General features: G+C 30.4%; 1 pseudogene; it reads left to right on the top strand.

The window, feature by feature from the left end:
- LOC142330375 (activating signal cointegrator 1 complex subunit 3-like) overlaps nucleotides 1–21,929 on the top strand; it is a 69,151-nt pseudogene that overhangs the window by 30,324 nt on the left and 16,898 nt on the right.

The following is a 21,929-nucleotide window of genomic DNA, read 5'->3' as shown; positions in this document are numbered from 1 at the left end:
TTGGCTGTTAACAAACTCTACCGAGTTTTTGGGACACGTTATTTTTAAGGAACAGTTTGAAAGTGATTGGTACAAAATTATGGCAGTTACTGTGTCCACAAGAAAGTGAAATATATATATATATATATATATATATATAATATATATATATATAAACTAATATATATAAACTTTTGAGCTGACTATGGTTTTTGGAGTCTGGGGGGTGTGAAATGCAAAGATATGACGAAATTTTCTGGAAGTCAAATCATGGTACTCATTATAATATGTAGCTTTCTTATGAAATCTACCCAAAAGTAATCAGAATTGAATGTATATGCATCAATTTAGTGTTTTAAATTATTCAGTGAAAATAGATTTCCATTAACTATAATATGAGTGATTCATTTGTTATCAATAAGCAGTTAAAAATGTAATTTATCAATTAAATGTAATTTAATCATCAAGTTAAAGGACATTTTGAATAAGAATGAATGAAAAAACAGGTAATAAATTGACACTGTTATAGCCTGATTAGAAGTTTATTTTATAATTTGCCATTAATCTCACTTAATGGGTGATATGGTCCATAAGTAAATTAAAGTTAATGTCATATATGTTATAAACAGTGATAAGCATTAATTATTGTTTTAATAATTATGACAATTTTTAATGTTTGGTTCTTTTTAGATAATGAAGTACTGTTATGATTTTTTCACCATTATTGGTAACATTAGTTAATTAATTTGCTTAAGGTAAATTATACATTTTATTTTTTTTCAGTAATGTTACATAGGCCATCACTCTGCTTACTCTGGTAAATAAATACAAGGAATTCCTTATTTGCATTCGAATTGAAAGCATAATCCAAGATTAATCAACATCTCTACAATCATTACGAATATAGAATATACTTCCAAATTATGTACTATATGAAAGATACTTAGCTTTATTTGGCAAAATGAGCAGTTTTGCTGCTTTTTATACATAAAGATTTTTAAACTTCAAATATAATGGATCATTTGATGCCATCTTGTGCAAAATAAAATTTTTCTCTTCTTCAATATAAATGAGACTTATAACATGTGAGGTATACATTTGCCTTTATTTGTTTAAAAGTTAATGGAACAAATTAGAAATGACTATCTTGTATTATATTAATAAATATTTTGTTCCTAAATAAAATTACTAAAGAAATAGAAAAATAAATAATTAAAATGTAAAACCCACTTACCAACAATATTTTAATGTGTCCTAGCGCTTTCGGAAACGAATTCCATCTTCAGGAACTTAATTTTTTTTTTATTAATTAAAATTTTGTCGTCAGGAGTAGAATTGTTATATAAAGTGTGTAAGATATATAAAGGTGGTCGTCATGTGTTAAAATTGTGTCAACTTAATGTCCTGTCATAATGAATGTCTCTACCGTAATGGTAAAATGGGAATGACTGGTATGGTCAGCTCACTTTATAGTTATTGTCTAGTACTTGTTTATATAATTTATCATTTTCAAATCTTGTTTGTACATTTATTAATTAATCGTTATTAAGATATATATATATATATATATATATATATATGGTACTTTTCTAAGTTATTGGTAATGTGTATATTATTTGAAAAATCAAGAATGTTAATAAAATTATCTGGTTTATAAGTATGGTTGTTATTTATAATATAGTTAGCAAAATTACATTTATCTATTTGACTTTTTTTTTATACCATTGATATGTTTTCTCGTATTCTAATTGAGAATGACCGAATTGGTCTTGCCAATGTATTTTAATTCACAATTTGCACATTTTAAGCTATATATGCCTTGTTATCTAAAATTATTACTTTAGATGGATCTGTATTATTTAAATATTTTATTATTAGTTATATGTGCAGTTTTTAAACCAAATAATTTAAGTATTCTGTTGAAATTTCTATAATGTATGTTATACTTGATTTTAGTGTAGGCATTATCACCGTTGCTTTTGTTTAATTTTATGTTATGTTTTATGAAAATTTTGTATTTTATTATGTAATTTATCTATTAAATTACATAATTATAATTAAAAACTGCATACTAATTGAATGAAAAACTAATGTTTTATTGGTTGTTTTTCTTTTTTTTTTTAACAAAAAATGTCTAATGAGTTTCTTTGTATAAAAAATTTTGTGTTGTTGGCATTTCTTAGTTGCTAAACCTGTGGCAACCAATGCCTGTTTGGAAAGCAGTAGTGTGTTGATAAGAAAAAAGGGGAAAGATTTCACACTTTCCATGATCAGTACTAGATTGTGAAATGTATTAAAATTATTATAAGAAAGCCATGTTTACTAATTATATCTGCAGTTTCTGGTATTATTTAATACTGTAGAAGATTTATTTGTTTATATCTTGCTTCTCTATGCAGTTCATTCATTAGTTTGTGAAATGTATATACCTGATATGCTATTATTATATTACTCCAGGTCTAAAAAAGTTCCAATTACCGTTACATTAGCTTTGCAAACCTTGTAGCTTTTAGTTTTACAGAATAAAACTTCTTAAATAATTACAGGTTTTTATATTTTTTCCAATTTTGATTAAAAAGTAACTAAAAATATATTTCAGAACAGTGGTAGTGGCTTCAGAACAGTTTGTTACAGGGGATACTCCATAATTTTGATTGTTCAAAGGAAATATTTTTACATAATTTTCTCATCTACTGTTTATAATATATATTTTTCATGAAATTTCTGAGAAACAAAAAATCTATTACTTGAAAAAAAAACACAATATTTGATTAATAAAAAAACCGTTCTCTTTTTTTACTATGTCTAAAATGGGATAGAAGTGTTGTTACTACTAGAATTGTTTAAAATAGGGGAAATCCCCTCTTTTATTAGGGGCAATATGGAATGTTACCAACCATATTTGAAAAGTATCATTAAATTATTAAAAAAAATTATAAATTGATTTTTGTTTTTAATTTATTTTAATTTCATCAACTGCAGCCTTAAACTATTTTATATAGTTTCCAACTTTCACAGATGCATTTATGGAAACCGGGTACCGATTTTTGAATAGTCTCATCTTAGGTATAGCCACTTTTAAAGCAAATATTTCTGTACTGTTCTCTTGTTTTCATTATTGTCCTTAAAATAAAAGCTGGTTTTAATTTACATTGCCATGAAACACTTATATCTCTTCACTATTAAAATTGTGGCTTAAGTCTTCCTCCCTATACTTCAGCAGAATGGTTAATACTTGCCAGCTTATTTAGTTTTGTGGTGCCGAGCAGGCACCTTTGGTATCTTGCATGAACACAACTTTGAGTTGCTCAAATGGTATGACACTATTTCATAAAGAACTGTCCTTGAAATTTCAGGAAAAGACAAGACAAGGGAGGAAATAATGAACCAACTGTTCTTAAAAGCAAAAATCAGTAATCACAAATGACTGCCTTGCTATGCTTATTCTCCAGCTCTCCGTTGAATTTTTCTGGCCCATTTTCTTAATTTTCTTTCACTCATGGGGGTTGTTTGATAATATATTTACATATCTTAACAATGATGAATTTCAGCCATTGTCATATTTCACCCATTTCTAGTAAAAAACTGAAATTTATAATTACATTACCTTACTTAAAAAATATGGAAAGTTGGTACACATGCATAAAATGGTCATTGCAATGCTGTTTTGGAGATATTAAATGAACTTTCCAAAAAATTTTATGTATGAAATGTGTTGGTACAGATATCATACTGCGTGCTACTGAAGTTAGAATGAAATATTATGCATGTATGGCATACTGGAAATCAAATTTTATTGCTTGTCATTGTATTAAAGTTAAAAGAAATAATGTATTAATTTTAATTTGATCAGTATGTTTATTAATAAAAATGTTGCATATTGTGTTAAGTTTTAATTTGTATTTAATGTCAACATACATTTTTTTTAAAAATGTTACACACTGGTGGAAAGGTGTTTATATGAAACACCTTAATTTATCATATCTGTTATTACTTATGTTGATGTTCTGTAAATACAGGTTGGACAGATGGCATTTAATGGTGTTAAAAAATTGACAGAATACAGTCTGTTGTGTTTTATTCAGCTTATCATACAAATGAAAATCTATTAATATGTGCGCCCACTGGTGCCGGTAAAACGAATGTTGCTCTACTGACAGTTGTACATACAATTCGACAATTCATTGATAAAGGCGTCATTCAAAAAGATAAATTCAAGGTTATAATCTTTTTTATGTTTTTTAGTGTAATATATTCTTCTGATATATTAAGTAAAACTTAAAAATAGTAATTTCAAGTTTTCTATTAATTTTGTAAAACTTCAGTAATCTAGAGTATATTTAAAAGGGCTTTCTTTCTCTAGAAAACTCTTCATGTGATATTACCATTTTTCATTTATCTTTGTATCTAAGTCAGGAAATACATCTCTTGGAATATTAAAGTAGTTATTCTAGGGAAAAATCTTTTTGACAAAAATAAAAGCTACTGCATAAATTATGTTTAGATGCTAAAATCTAATGCTTAGGTTTATTATATATTTAAAATTTGTATATTTATGGAATTCTTTGCAGCTAACGATAGAAGATATTTTTCACACGAAAAAGTAATCTCTCACATGAAACACTGTCCTGCTCCAGTATTTGGGCTGATCCTTTATGCAGGATGATAATTTTCATCAGCATTAAAATATTTGTTGCTATGTTCCTTCTTTATGTTGATCGTTAATTTATAATTGAATAGTTAATGTATATAAGTGTGAATTAGTATTTTATTTATGAAATGGATGAATTTGTAGGAGAGGGACACAAGTAATTCATTATATTTTAATAAGGTGAGAGTTTGCCCAATGGTTCAGAAATTGCACTGGAGTAACTTTTGTTTGTTGTTGCTGTATTATTTTTTGATTGTAGTTTATTCATTTTTAGCAATTCAGTTTTATAATTACATATTTTTTCTGGAGTTATTTTATCAGTGAGAGCAGTTGATAATCTCAATATTGAAATTGTTTTATCCAAATCATAGTGAAGTTTTATTTTATATTATTTGAAACATTTTGTTTTAATTTGTTTCTATAACTTATGATTTGTATTTGAATGTTTGGCTTATATTATGTAATGTTATATATAAAGCTGATAGTTTCATTATTACTCATTTTTTGTTGTCAAAGGTGTCTGTACGTCTGTTAACATAGTTACTACTATTTTGTCTTTTGTAGTTTAGTTTCTCTTTCAGGTTTTTTAAAGCCTGACTTACGAAGTAGAATTCGAGAATTAGCGCAAAATATCACTAGGGAAACATTGAATAATGCATTATCATCCTTTTACAACTGACTGGCACACTGTCAAGCAGCAGAAGAAGGACAATTTGAACTTTTATTAAAATGAAATATAAGTAAATAAGAATTTTTATTCCTCATTTGATTGACTTATGGATGATTCAAGGTTTTGTATTGGAAAATTTGTTTTGTAACAATTCAAACATTTCATTTTTTCATAAGAAAAAAATCCTGAAAATTAAAAGCAAGGTGAGTTATGCATACATGGACAATTTAAATACAAATGTGGAATGAAATGTTTGAATTGTTACAAAACAAATTTTCCAATACAAAACCTTGAAATTTGTATTTAAATTGTCCATGTATGCATAACTCACCTTGCTTTTAATTTTCAGGATTTTTTCTTAAGTTATTCAGAAATATCATTTGTGACATTCATATGTACAAAGGGCATTCAATAATTAAACATTTTTAGTGAAGGAGACACTTAATGCAGGGGATTGAAACCTATGTAAGTATTAGTTGGCAATCTTGTGAAGAGCTGTTTGATTAATATTTACATAAACATAACCTCTAAAGTCTTAGTTAAGATGGCATATCTGCTCGAAGAAAGTACTTTTGAAGAACACCATTCTGTGATCTGATTTTTACTTTCGGAAAGTGTACAACCATCAGAAATATTCTCTTGGATGAACAAACAATATGGCAGTAGTTGCATGAACTGTGCGAGTTTTTACGCATGGGTGGAAAAGTTTAAAAGTAGCTGCAAAAGCGTGACCGATGAACACCACTCCGGGTGTCCGGTAACAGTGTCGACCTCAACGTTAGATTCTCATATTGATTCAGTAATCCAAGAAGACTGATGACTTACAGTTGAACAAATTGCTGATAAATGTCGAGTAAGTGTAGGTATAACTCATTCGATCATTCAGAACAAATTGAACTACTGTAAGACTTGTGCAAACTGGATTCCCAGAGAGCTTACCATTCATCACAAAGCTGAGAGATTTCACATTTGCAACAAACTCAAAAATTGTTTCAGTAATGAAGGTGGTGCATTTTTGGACAGATTTTAATATGTGATGAAACTTGAATACATCATTTTGGGCCGGAGTCCAAGCGTCAAAGCATGCAAGGGAAACACCCTGAATCGCCTGCCCGTAAAAAATTCAAAACACAACCATCATCGGCTGGTAAGGTCATGTTAACTATCTTTTGGATTGCCGATGGTCTGATTTTCTGTGATTATTTGGAGGGGCAGCGCACTGTCAACAGCCTATACTACTCATTCATGATAGAGAACAAAGTCAAGCCCGCGTTGAAGATAAATTGTTTAGGACGGCAAAGGAAAGGCATGCTTGTTCTTCCAAGGCAATGCTCAATCTTATATGGCACAACTTTTGCTGGAAACTATTGGCAAAGTGGGTTGGGAGCTCCTACCTGATCCTTCTTATAGCCCTGAATTTGCCCCCTTTGGAATTGTATGTGTGAAGCTTTGTGCGGCATCAAGTTAATGATAACAAAGCGGTAAAGAAAAAAGTACAAAACTAGCTCTGAGATCAAGGTAAAGAATTCTTTGCTGAGGGGATAAGAAGACTCATAAAAAGATGGGACAAATATAGAGAAGTTGGTGGGGATTATGTGGAAATGTAGACAAAAAATTGTATTTATTTAATAAACTATTTTTGCTATATAGCTATTTGTCTGTTTAATTATTGAATGACCCTTATGATGATGCTTGTTTATGTTTAAGCACAGAAGAGGAATTTTTCCAATCCTTTATTTACAAGCATGATCAGAGAAGAAAGCGATAACAATTGTTATACTGTAGCTTCTGATGATAATGATTATCAGGAATTAGTGGGGGGGGATTATACAATTAATTATAGTTACAAAGGTTGTACACAGCCAAGCTGACTTCCCAGAGTATTTGGTAAGTCTACTCTGAAGTAAAGAAAATAAAATTTCTCAGGAAAATCTTTTTGTTTCTCTCAACATATGTATTCTTTCAAATCTACACATTTAGTCCAATGATTCTCAGTTTTCTTGACACTATCCTTGTGATGTGATTTATGTAAATCTTCAAAATAGGTGCAGGCTTAGGCAATAACTTCATCATTTCATGCAAACCATTTCTTTATCACTCACTTTCCAGCAAGCATATCTTCATATTTGCAAATAGATAATAGTTTGATAATAATGCACGGCAAATAGGTGAAATGAAGAAGAATTTTGTAACATAATTTAAACAGTTTTGCTACTGTAGATGAGTGAAATGGTGCATTGCCCTGGTTGAAAAAAAAAAACATTTTTTCATCAAATGTGGAAGTCTTTTTTCTTTATTTCCTCACTCAGACAACTCAGTAAGGATGAATAATTTTGCCGGGTTATCATTTTATCTTTCTCCAAAAAGTCAATGAAGAGAATGCCATGACCATATTAAAAGATTACTGCTAATGGAATGGTTTTCACCTTTGGAACAAGTTCTACAACTTTTTACATTAAAAATAAAAAGTATTTTACTTTTATGTAAAATATTTTATGTAAATCTGAATGTTTTGACTGTACTTTGTTACAGATCTGTTTCTCAAATGAAACTGCAAAAATATTCTTCTCAATTGAAACAATCCCAAACCATGCTTAGAAATATTTAATTGTTCACATATTTTGTTAATTTGTGATCAATTGTGGCTCATCTTCAGGCAGTTTTCACTAGTATAGAAATTTGTGTGAAATATGATGCACTTAGCCATTTGAAACACCTATTACTTAGCAAGCTCATGCACTTTTAATCTTATATTCTCCATTACCATACCATGGATTGTGTAAAGGCCAAATCCTGATTTATGCAACATGAGTGTAGATTTTAATGGGATAAGTCAGAGCAAATATCAGTAGATTTAATGGCAGAAATGTTTGTCAATAATTCAATACTTACTAAATAGTTGAAATAATTTTGTTTGATCTTTAGATTGTACTGCCGCACTACCATGTAATTGGCCTAAGTGTATAGCAGTTAACGCCAGCTACTAGCACAAACATTCAGACCAAACTGACAGTAACTGCTTACTTAAATAGATTTCAACCGGGTTTCTGTTGAATTATAAATTAGCTAATCATGTTAAACACTAACAAATCGATTGAAATATGTTACTTATCTATCTTCAAGAATATTATTCTTAACAAAAAAATATTTTTAAAAATGAACAAATTTTAACGGCGAAAATCAAATTTATTAGTTCGTATTAGTTGCAGAGTCTGTTGCAGCCATTCAAGTTAGTCGTTTCCAGAAACACTATATCTTCACACAAATATTTTTAAGAATTTCTTTTTAATTCATCGACCTGTATTTCAAGTATTAAGATTTATTTTTTTTGCATGAAAATTTCCTTGCTTGTGCCAGTTTGCTTTTGTATATCTCCCATTACTTTGTTCAATACGTGCAATTTTACTAGCTAAATTAAAAAATTGCCTCACAAATGGTATTATTCTTTTTTTTTAACCCTCAGGACCACCGTTAGCTATTGTTTAAGGGGATGAGATGAATGACAAGTTGCGTGTGAAAATGCCATGCCTGACCAGGTTTGAACCTGGGACCTCCGAATGAAAGGCCGAGATGCTATCACTTGTGCCATGGAGGCCGGCTCTGGTATATTCCCTTATTTTAATTTTTGATTATTTTCCTTTCTTGAATCATATCTTGCCCCTTAGTACCTTTTCTAACTTTTTTGATTTCTACTCAAAGAACATTATCATCAGTGAATCTTTTTTTTCCTTTGATAGTTTATCAGCTTCAGATACAACTTTTGTAGCAGTGGGAGCAAGCTAAATCCTATCATTACTCTTTTCTTAATCAGAGCTTGCATTTCTTCATCTCCTACTCTATTACTAATGCTTCTTTTTATACACGTTGAAGTGTAAAGAAATATTGGACTAAATATTTATTTTCACAAAGGAGCTATAATAGCCTCCCTAGTGCCAGTCCTGTTTCTGTAACCAAAATGATCTTCATTTAATACTACATCTTTTGTCACTTGTAGATAACTGGTTAAAAAACTATTAAAGGGAGATGAATAGTAAGTGATAACTTGAGAGAACATGGTAATGAGTTTGTTCACATTTTGAGTTAGAATTTCTTTTTGTTATTCTTTTTTAATGTATTTTGAAATTTTTTAACTTATCTTTTTAATAATTTTTTATTGTAGGTTATGGTTTTTGTTCATGCACGTAATGCCACCATTCGTACGGCAATGATTTTAAAAGAAATGGCATCACAAAAAGGTCAGCTAAGGTTGTTTGAGCCAGAAGATGGACCTTCTGCTGGTAATGCAAGAAAAACATTTCAACGAGCTCGGTCTAAACAGCTTGCAGAATTGTTTCAGGCTGGATTTTCAGTTCATCATGCCGGATTATTACGTAGTGACAGGTGACAAAATTGTTTGATTTTTATACAATTAAATTTTTTATTTTGATAATTTATTTCATTATATTATGCTGTTGATCAACTTTACAGCATGGCAGTTGGTCTTGCTTGTTGTCAGGCTAGTCCTGGAAAAGTATCACAGGTTAAATGCAAATAACAAAAGTGTATTGTTTATATAGGTGTTAAAATTTAATTAAAAGTAAGTGCCATGATCTTACAATCTTTGAACACATGTTATGTAACTGTATTAGAATTATCATGATTACTGTAATTAAGTTTTTATTGTAACACCTGCTAGTATTTAGAAGGTTGTGATTTTATTTTTTTACAATTGACCATTAACTATTTAATGGTCAATTGTAACACAATAGAGTATACATTTGGAAAAAGTTAACCTTTTATAGAATAAAATATCTAATCTTAATAGTAAAAAAGAATTTTAGTTTAGAAGTTAAAGTAAAAACAATACAGTTTAATAGCTTAATAAATAAAATATCTCTAAAAATTAAGTAAATGTGAAAAATAATCAATTAACCTTGAACTCAACAGTAATATTAATACAGTTGTGCTTTTACCATGTGGACATTGTGAAACTATGTCGTGCATTTCCTTAAATTTTTAGCCAGGTATTTGATACCATAAAATTGTGACCATTGAGCCAGAAAGCAATTTTTAGCATTTGATTCCTTAGTGTTTCATAGCATTTGAACATTGGACAAAAATGACTACTGAAGATCTGGCTTGTCCAAACTAGTTAAGTTAGTTTACTCATTGTCTGGCTTGTTTATATGTGATTAAAATTGTACATATATTAATGATGACTACCCAAATTTTTTAAATATTGCCTACCTTTGACAAAGTTGTTTTTAGAGTATACTCAATTTTTTAACAATTTGAGCTTTCATTTTTATTTGCATTCAGATCTGTATGTATTAAGTACCTTTTCTTTTATGGATGTTCTAATCTATCTTGTGGACAGTAAATGTAACTAATTTCTAAGTTTCTTTCACTATTGTGTGCTTTCACAGTTGTTGTCAGTTGGTATACCAGTTAGTGTTATAATAATGGCTTCTCGCATTATTTTGTGAACAGGCATGTTGTATGGAAGGGAAAAGTATGCATTTCATAAAAGTAAACGTCTTCTGTAGGATAGGTTACTCTACCTGAATAATTGAATAAATCAGTGTAAACAAAAATAGTGTGCAGTTGTTATGAGCAAATTGTATAATGGTAACATTAATTTTCACACGAGTAAAATTGAAAAGATTGTGTCAGTTACTTGATGGTGGGGTCATTATCCTCTCACTTCATTGTTACTACAATTGCCCAGGTGTTAGAACAACCTTTTTGGAATTTGTTATACTTAGACAACAATTCCTAAATAAACAAATAAAAGGATTCAAGGAAATTTTAAATATTTTAACTTTATCAGGGGTGTAAAAATCATTGTATAAGCAAGGAAGTCTGATATAAGTCAGTTGGACAAAACTTATGTGAATGTTGTCAAGAATTAAGGAAATCAATTGTGTGAAATATTAATCCTTAAAAGAAGTTTTACTGTGTTATCTATTTTACGATTAAGGCAGTAGTTACTTTACTGGTAGAGTAAGGTGATCTGTAAGAATAGAAGAATAGTTCTAATGTTCTTTAGTTTTAAGTTTTATCTCCTTTTTTAGTTTTAAGTTTTATTTATTTTTAATGATAGTTTTTAACATAGTTTTAAGTTTTATTTATTTTTAATGTGATAGTTTTTAACATAGCTTTAAGTTTTATTTATTTTTAATGTGATAGTTTTTAACAGAGTTTTAAGTTACATATTAGTGTTTTTGTTATCCGAGAATGGGCCTTTTACACCCATTTCGGATTTTGTTTCTGTGATAGTAGTTTTAAGTTTTAATTTTATCTAAAAACCTAAAATTATTTTTATTTATTTATTTATGTATTTATTTATCTATTTATTTATTTTCCGGGCGATGATAACGTTCAACCGTTTTTCGCCCTTAAAAAAAAAAAAAAAAAAAAAAAAAAAAAAAAAAAAAAGACCTGGCTAGCTTTTCACAATTAGAAATGACAAAAATCTTGAAAAAGTTTGTAATAGAATTATGAAGATTGTTGTCAGACTGATAAACAGAGATTTCTGAATTGAGTTGTACGAGTATGTTTATGAGTTCTTGCCAATAAATTTTAATAGGCGATTTGAATTTGGAACACGTAATATTTGTGTCTCAGCTGCTCATAAAAAATCAGTTTTGTTAATGTGTGTTATGATTTGAAGGATGAACTTCAAAATGGCTCATACTTTCTTTCTAAAGTTGTGGCAGGTGATGAAAGCAGGTGCTACAGTTATGATCTGGAAACAAAACAACAATCAAGCAAGTGGAAATCATAGAGTTCACCAATAACACAAAAGCATGGCTAGTTTGATCAAATGTGAAGACAATTTTGTTTTGTTGAACAGGATTGTTTACATAGAATTTGCTCATGCTGGACAGTGAATCAGCATTTCTACGTGGACATGTTGATAAGATTTTTTTGAGACAAAAATGCCTGGTGATATGGGAAAGTAATTATTGGTACCTATACCATGATAACAGCTCTATCCATACTGCTCTATACTCCAAACAGTTTTTGTTACAAAATAAGATGACCATTGATCCTCACCCTCCCTTCTCACAAGATCGTACTTCATTTGATTTTTTCCTTTCCTGTATATGAAGAAAGAGTCCAAAGGAAAGCATTTTTGTGCCATGGAGGAAGTCAGAGATAAATTATTATAACCTTTGGGCAAGTATTTAAAAAAAAAGAGTTTCCAGTATTTGGAAAACTATTAGGTTAAGGGCAATTGAGTTACATGATAACACTTTGAAAGAGATTAAATTTTCAGAAAATTAAAATTATTGAACTTTTTTTTTAATGATGATAGTTATTTTTGGGTACCCTGTCATATATGCTTTGACATGAACAGTTGGATTTACCACAATGGATATGTTAATTTCTTAAATTAAGAGTTTGATTAATTTGTAATGATGTGATACTTCATATCTTCTTTTCAAAATTGTGTAATAGTAGGATTTATTTTATATCTTTTGTTTAATTTCCTTAATTTTTAAACATGTACTTAGTTTTATAAATAAATTTTCCTATCTTACTATTATTCCTGTATTGTATGAGTAACCAAATCATTAATTTTCAGTCCAGATCATTAAAAGCTACTTAAATTTTAAAATTTCTTCATTTAAAACTTTAGAGTGATTGGCTTATTGCAAGATTATATGAAAATTGTTCAAACATATTATGTGAATATATTTTATAAATAATATATATATATACATTTTTTTATTTTTTATTTTTCCAGGTCGATGGTTGAGAAATATTTTGGTGAAGGGTTGATAAAAGTTCTAGTTTGTACTTCAACATTAGCATGGGGTGTTAACTTTCCTGCTCACGCTGTTATAATTCGGGTCAGTTTTTTTAAAACTAAAATTCAATTCATTATTATGAAATAATGTTGATTAATGTAAAATAATGTAATTAGTTGTGGTAACTTATTGCACAATTTTAAATATTAAATTCTTCAATGTTCTAAGGGCTTCTCCAAATCTGTGGGTTGATCCATATTCAGATATTCAGGATCTTAATTTACTGATAAGTTGGGTTGAAAATGAATATTGGCATATTTGTTGCATAAAAGGCTGGGTTCCTTACTTCTTGAATATAAAAAAAAAAAAACAAAAAAAAAACTAAGAAATTAGCAGTATAAGTTGCTTTCTATGAGAATTAAGGTACCATTTGTAGGCCGAATATGCATCATTTCAGTGGGCTTTGTCACATTGATACACATTAGTATATTCAATTTAGTGAAAAAGTAAAAAGTAAACCATTTTACCTAAAACACTATACTCCTTGTAACAAGTAAATAGGTAATTAATTTGATGATAGACTAAAAAGAAGAGGGATCTTATAAAAAAAGATAGATACAAATGTGCAGTTTTGTACAAATTTACACAATTATTTAATTTTTATACTTAAAAAAAATTGATATAGAAAATTTGGAACTGCAAAAGTGATAATAATATCAATAATTATAATAATAATATGATAGTAATAGTTTATTTGTAAAAGGAACTGAGTATGCAGTATGTTTAACTTATATCATTTTATGTACTTACTATATTGTAACTTATTTACTCATTCTAATAATCTCCATTTAAAGCCTTTTACTGTTTAACAATCAACTTAAATTCATAAATCCTCTTTCATTCTTCCCTTTTTGTCCATTATTATAAATCAACAATAAAATAAATATAACAGTACTAAACGGAGAACAAACAATTACAACACAATTACACTGATTTAATGCCTCACTAATATACATATACACAAGTCAAGCTGCCTTTTATGTTTCACAATAAAAACTGTGTAGTTTCTTTTGGGTTTTCTTATTAACAAAAGGCTCAAGTATATCTTGATTGTAGCGTAGAATAAACTGAACTTACCAGCAAAAATGTGTCTTCAAGCTCTTGCATATTACAGATACAGCAGTTTTTGTCACCCTCAAAATTATATAACTGCCTTTTCAAATAAATTTGAGGTCTACAAGCTTTTGGCATCCTATGTTAACCAACAGATTTTTTTTTTGAGACTGGACACCCTTAATTTTATGTACTTTTCCCAACTCCAAGAACATTCCATAACTGATAATCAGGGTTTTAATTTGAATTCACAAAAATCCCTTTCGGCACGCCAGAAGGCGGAGGTAGATTTCTGGTGATAAAAAAGATTTCCACCTTAAATTTAAGAAAAACTTCAAATTTACTCTATACGACAATGGTTGCATTTGAAAAACTTTTCACTTGTTTAGCATATGACAAGCCCCATCTTCTTACAATTACAGCAACATTTTGATCATCCATTGTTGTAAGGGTTGGTCATATCAAAAATTGTTACAAATTCAATACTGTGCCTATTAAGGGAGGTATGATTTTGTTTGTCTTCAACTACCATTTTTTCCACTTCCTGGGCCAAAGGTTGGTGATACCAAAAAACTTCACTTACATAAGTTTTAGGCCCGTATCTAAAGAATAGTAGGAATTTTAAACAAATTCGATATTTTACTTTTTAAGAAAGTTATAGCAATATTTTGTTTTTTCGAAAAAGCCCCTCCCCCCATTTCCATCGCCATGGTTTGATTTTGATCATTAACAAACTTGACAGAGATTTTGGGATGAGTTATTTTTAAGAAACAGTTTGAAAGTGATTGGCACAAAATTACGGCAGTTATCGTGTCCACAAGAAAGTGAAATATATATATAAACTTTTGAACTGACGGTGGTTTTGGGGTCAGAGGGATGTGAAACGCAAAGATATGTCAAAATTTTCCACAAGTCAAATCATGGTACCCTTTACAATAGGTAGCTTTCTTATGAAATCTACCTAATACTATTGACATCACCTACAGACTGAGTAAAATAGGCTTCTTAATCTTAATATTTCTTTTCTGAGATTTAAAATATTCTATTCATATAATGTGTTCAGCCAACACCTTCTTTCATGTTTCTTTCAGATATGTTAACTAGTTTAAAACCACACTGCCTTTCCAATCTTCATTCAATACTATCAACATTTTAAAATAAATATTTGGCAGTCAATTATCAGCTATTTGTTTTCACCTTCAATAATTATTTCTGCACTCTGTGATCTATGAGATTCCCATCTTTGCTCTAACAAAATTTTTGGGTGTGGTGCGGCCAAAGTGGAACAATCTTATAAAACCAACATGAATGCATTCAGTTTTCTTATACTAATGAGATGCCCAAATTTCCATATTATGCAGTATTCTGCTCTTCACTGTTGATCTAAACTGCACCCATTTCATATCTTATTTATATTGTGGAGTATTACATTATTACTTGCAACGGCAGCTTTGCAGTTGATCTCCTTGTGTTCATTGATTCATACTTATTGCATTATCACTTACTAATCTAATTTTTACTTTAAAGCAGCAATTGAAAAAAAATATATCAAAAATATCTCCATTTAATAATTAAGTACCCTATTTATTGAATTTAAAAAGTAATGCAATATATATTGTAACAGCCTATATTCAGAAATAAATGTAAGTGTGGAACTAGAGAGTGAGTGGTTTAGAAAATAAATGAAAAAATAAAAAATGTATATATATTTTTTGTGAAAAGATAATTGAGGTATAATAGATAATATATTGATAACAAATAATATATAGATAATAGATAATTGAGATAATTTGTATTTTGTTTATTATGTAACAGGGAACAGAGTTGTATGATTCAAAACATGGATCATTTGTTGATTTGGGTATATTGGATGTGTTGCAAATATTTGGTCGTGCTGGCAGACCTCAATTTGATACGTCAGGTCATGGTAGTATTATAACATGTCATGATAAATTATCACATTATTTATCGTTGTTGACAAATCAGTTTCCTATTGAAAGTAATTTCACTGCCTGTCTTGCAGATAATTTAAATGCTGAGGTATTTATTGTTTATTTATAATTTTTTTCTGTCTTTATTATTAGTTATTGGTAAATAAAACATCTATTCAGGCGATAAAAATTTACTAAACCAACTAAATTATTGGTTTAGCTGGTAAAGTTATTTTCATTACAGTTTCATTAATAATAGTGGTTTAAAATTGATGGCACTAATAAATAAATAATTTTTTTTTTCATGAAATAGTTATTTTAAGTAAGTATAAATTATTTCAAAGGAAGTATCAAACAAAGGAAGTGTATATAGTTGTAGAAAAATTAATATTAAAAAAATTATTGTTAGTATATCTGTTTTATTTTATAAAATATTAAAAATAATGGTTGTGTATTTAATTGTACAGTAAAAAAATAAATCTCTGAAGCTTGATAACAGTAAAATGTAATATATTTTAATTAAAAAGGAATATAGTGCCAGTTTTATTGGTTGTCACATAGTACTCGTAAAGTCTTTTTAGAATTAGAAATTTCTTATTTATTAAACTACTTGGTCTAAATTGCTTGCTGTACTAAATTCCTTTTAAAATTTTACTCGTCATTTTAATCATTTTTTTAGAAATACAGCAGTATAGGTGCTGTTCCTTTATGGGTTTTAAGATGTAACATATTTTAGATCTGAAGTCTGTTGCCTTATCCTCAATAGAAAACGTGCATTGTAGTTCAAAATATCAAGGCTTTTTTGAGTTGAAAAGGAAAATTGAATAATTTATAGAAAAGTATCACCTTTTTTAAATTGTTTTCTTTAGTTTTTATACGTATAAGTAGGTTTTAGTATTTTGTTGTAAATGTAAGGAACATTTAAAAAGTAATGAGTGCATCATTAGGTGAAATGTTAACACAATATCCACATCAGTGATGTTGGTTCATATGATTTTAGTATCTTAACAATGAAATATAATATTTTGCACAGTTGTTGATTCTTGTTGACTTTTACAAACATTGAACAATTATCACTGTTGATCACGCTAAGGATCTCTCAGAAATGCATTAAAAAACAAGTGTTCAGACAGGGTCGGACAGGGACTGTAGAGAATTACTTACTCAAAATCATCTTCAAAATTACAAGTAGAGGAAAGAACAGAAGAGGAAGCCTTCTGTTGTGAATCTGACTGTAGATTCACAATTGGGCTAATATCTGAGTGGGTGTTTGATCACCACTTGCTAGTAAAAGTAACGATTCTTACGTAGATTTAATACAATTGTGGCCAACTGAGGACCTGTACGACCCTGCCATCCACTGTGTGGTGTAGAAAAATATACTACTGCATTTGAACATAAGTTTGGTCTCTTAATGTGGTTATCCATATTCAAGGGACTCCTTGAATTTTATTCATTTACTCGTTCTACCCATAAATCTTTACACTTATTTTCATGAACCAGATGTATGTATCAAAATGCAGTTGTAAGTTTTGGTATTCGATAGGAAAAAATTTACTCAGTGTCCAGACTGTCAATTTAGGGCTGAAAAGTAGGAGTAGAACATGTAGACATTATGCAAATAAATACAGTAAATGTTAGTGACATATTTCATAATACTTGACAGTATGCCATTTTTTTTATTTTTGGTGGTCCTCCTCACCATAATGCACCCACACCAAGGCAAACTTACGAAATTTAGCTCTGTGACTGTATCTGCAGCACCTGAAACATCTTTGGACATCCACGTACTCTTTTACTCAGCAGGACCCAAAATTGATAAACAGTTAGTTTACCCCTGCAGAGGTAGATTTTTAAAAGAAACCAGAACCCACTTCAAAAACTTTGTGATATTGCTGTGTATCACGCCTACCTGTTTTAAAGACCAGCCAGCAGTCCCGCCGAAAGGCGGCTTCATCCAAATCAGTGTTCTGTTCCCTAATGAGGGACAAGACATCCTCATCGGTAAGGCTGTGACTATAATGCAGGGCCTATACATTCTTTCTGGGTCTATTTTTACTTCAATCGCTTAACCGCAGTGAAATCTCTAATTGCCTGAATGGTCTCTGTGTTATCTGCTACTACAACTAATCCCTTGTTGGTCTCTTTGATTTTTCCGATTTTAAGATCCTTCCAGTTACCCCGAAGTGCAACCTGGAGGTCTTTCTTCAGCTGACTGCTGGACAGTCGAGCCCTCTGCTCTGCTGACAAATGCATCTTCAGGTTTCTTGGACTGGCTGGGTTTCACGTCTGCTCCTAATCACCTCAGCATACCTACGCGGCTGCGCTGGGGCCAGTTTCTGAACTGCAGTTACCTCCTTAGGCTTTGAGGCAAGATTTTCAAAACCCTCCATGAGAGCTGTGAAAGTCACTCGAAAGAATTCTTGACGGGGCAATAATCTCCCCTTGGTAGGTGCATTGGTACTCTTGGGATTTGCTAGATAGGAAAACAAGTCATCAAGTTTCGCCAAAACATCATGGACCAATGGAGCAGAGCTGTCAGGCCTGCCTCCGGCTTGTGAAAACTCTTCAACTCATGGTCGGAATCAGTAAGCTTTTTGTATTCAAGTCTGCCTTTTTAAAGTTCCAACGTAGGGGTTAGTTTTCATTGTATGGCACTTTTGTCATGGCCAACGTAACTATAAGTGCTCTGTGACCACATCCACCAGCATCGTTGAGTAAGAGGGCCTTGGTTTTTTCAGATAAGTGTGGGAGGATAACAACCAAATCAGGTCGTGATAACTATCACGACCTGAATATGAGAGGTAGGTAGGTGGTGTATCCACAACATCCAGAAGGTTATCAATCATCTCTCCAAGGCACTTTCTGAATGGCATTAGTCTTGAGTAATCCCATCTTGGAGAAGGGCTGTTAAAGTCTCCAACAAGAATAGTATTTGATCAATTTGCATAATTAGGATAGGTTCCTCCAGATTTATGTTGCTAGAATGTACCACACAGCTGTATGCCTCATTCTGAAGATTGATATTAATGAAGCATAGAAGAAATTTTAGGTAGGAAAATGCTACACTTACTCACAATTTTCTCTTTAAATTAAAGAACATTGATAAATTAAACATTGCTTGTCTTGCAGTTTTCTACTGGAACTGACACAGTTTACTGAGATGAAAATGTTGATGTTTTCAGAGATTAATTTTTTAATTTCTGTAGTTATTTAAAAAAATCCTGTTCTCTTGAAAAACTGCAGTTCTTGTAATGAGGTTACAGTTAAATTTTGCAAGCCCAGATGTAAATGCTTTGGTTGCTCTTTGATATTATATTTTCCCTTTTTTTACAAATTAATTATTCATTAATTAATGTTGTGTTGTGTTAAATCAGTTATGCTTATATTAATTGATTGAATCAGAGGCCTGTAAGCAGCTGTGTCACTTGTTCATATAGTGAGTGTACTTGTAGTTTACTACATCCCTGGTTTACTTGATTACCAAGCAAGAATTATTGTTTTTAAATTAAGAATAATTTCTCATTGTAAAGTATATATAACTATTTATATTATTTTATATGTTTGTAGGTGATGTAACACCTGATGTAAAAGCAATTGCCAGCGCTAATGTTATAGTAACAACATCAGAAAAATGGGATGGTATATCACGTAGCTGGCAAACACGTGGCTATGTTCGTGCAGTCTCTCTTATTATTATTGATGAAATACATTTATTAGGTGAAGATCGCGGTCCTATTCTCGAAGTAATTGTGTCTCGTACAAATTTTATTTCTTCACATACTTCTAAAACATTACGGATTGTTGGTCTTTCTACAGCATTAGCAAATGCTAGAGATCTTGCTAATTGGTTGGGTATTGGACAGGTTAGTTTTATTATTAAAGCCAGTAAATATATTTTATCAGTGTTAATAATAAATTTCTTTCATTATTATGTGTTACTTAATAATTGTAATAAATAATTAAATTTTCTCCAAATTGATATGAACACCTTATTAACTATTATGTAGTTAATAATATTTTGTTCACATGTCAGAGACATAAGAATGTGAGAAAGTTTTCTGGTCAGAAAGTATTTTGTTTTATAAAATAAATGACAAGAATTACTTTCTTATAAACAAAAATGTAAAAAGTTTCTTTATTATCAAAATAAAGCTCAACATCTCAAATGTATCAATAGAGTTACATTTAAACCAATTTATTTTATATTGTCAGAGTAATTATTTGAAAGCTTGTTTGATAAAAATAAATAATTCAAACATAAAGGATTTAAAATATATGAGAAGATTGTAAACATGCATTAAATTATGTAAGCTAGGTGGAAAAAAAGAAAGAACTGTTATCTCTTAAACAATTTTCTTTGTCAGTAAAAGAGTACATCTGTAAATCTATTATAAGGATAAATATACAGAAGTAGATGTGGTCTCAATAAATTCTTATTAATAAAGTTATCGAGGAGTTTATCGTCTCCCATTTGGTGTGTTCTCAGGTGGTGGATAGGGCAATTCCCAGCAGATATGCAGGGTAGATGGAAAATAAAATACCACCCAGAGACCAAAGTGGTACCTCAAATACACTTCGTATCTGATTTGCAACATGTGGCAAAGTGGTCGCAGTCTGTTCACCAGAGGTACAGCTGGGAATTTCTCCTAAGAGCTAACAACCTTGAGATGTATCTTAGAGAACTTGTTCTTCTAACCCAACAAAAAATAAACGTAGATGTGCATTTTGTACAGAAAGCTTGGACTAATTTTGTACCAAGTAACTTTGATAGAATCTGACTTTTAAAAGAATAATACAAGGAACTTTTATAAAACATCCAAAACTAAAAAACAACAAGTTGCACACCACCAGCTTTACATTTTAAAGATCCAGAAACTCTCAAAACTGCATATAATAACACAGAATATTACAGAATACTCAAAAAACTACACAACTGCGACCCTCCACAAGAAAACTTTAATTTTGAAAACATCATTCCAAGTCGAGCAGATTCAAACCCACCAACTTTTGAAGAAATTAAAGAAATGATAAAGTAACTTAAAACTAACAAACCATCTGGATAAGACAATGCTATGGAAACGTTCTAGTGAAAAGATGAAAGTGTTGATGGAGTAATCCAAGAAATCTGTGAGACAAAACTCTACCATTTGGATGGATGGGCATCTGTGTTAATACATCCACTGCACAAGAAGGGAGACAAAACAGATCAAAGTAAGTACACATGAATATTCCTCTTACCACTGATATGTAAGACCCTATCCAAAGAACTCTTAAACTGAGCTAAAACGGTCTCTACCTGCAAAAAGGACAGTATTAAGGAGGGTTTAGGAAAGGTAGGTGGTCCTGTGCAGAACAAATCACAAACCTAAAAATAAAAAAAAACATCTTAGAAATTGGGGAAATCAGGAGTTTGAAATGTGTGGTTACTTTTGTAGATTTTAAAAATGCTTACAATTCAATTGACAGAAATGTGCTTATTATCAATCTAAAAGAATTGGACTGGATAGTAAAATGACTGAAATAATTAAAGCAACCTTAACAAACACATTTTTTTCTAGAGGAGGGGAAACCTTTTGTAAGCATCATGTGGTCTCATACTCCGTAGTGTAGTGTGGGACTCTCCCTTGCAGGCCTACTCATTAAATCCCCTCCCCCAATACACCAAGGGATGCTGGGCCCAACTTATGGTACTATCACAGCATCGCTGTGTGTTTGTCTCCATTACTGGCCCCATGTCTCAAACTTGTCAGGATCTTGTGGTTTTTTTTTAATTTGGTCTTGGGGTTGGCTGCCTGCACCAAAGGAAACTCGGACATTCATCCCTGGACATCTTCCATCAACATGGT

The sequence above is a fragment of the Lycorma delicatula genome, chromosome 9, assembly GCF_047948215.1.
Source record: "Lycorma delicatula isolate Av1 chromosome 9, ASM4794821v1, whole genome shotgun sequence".
Classification (NCBI taxonomy): domain Eukaryota; kingdom Metazoa; phylum Arthropoda; class Insecta; order Hemiptera; family Fulgoridae; genus Lycorma; species Lycorma delicatula.
The sequence above is the reverse complement of the archived record's forward strand: the minus strand, read 5'-3'. Positions and strand labels throughout refer to the sequence as shown.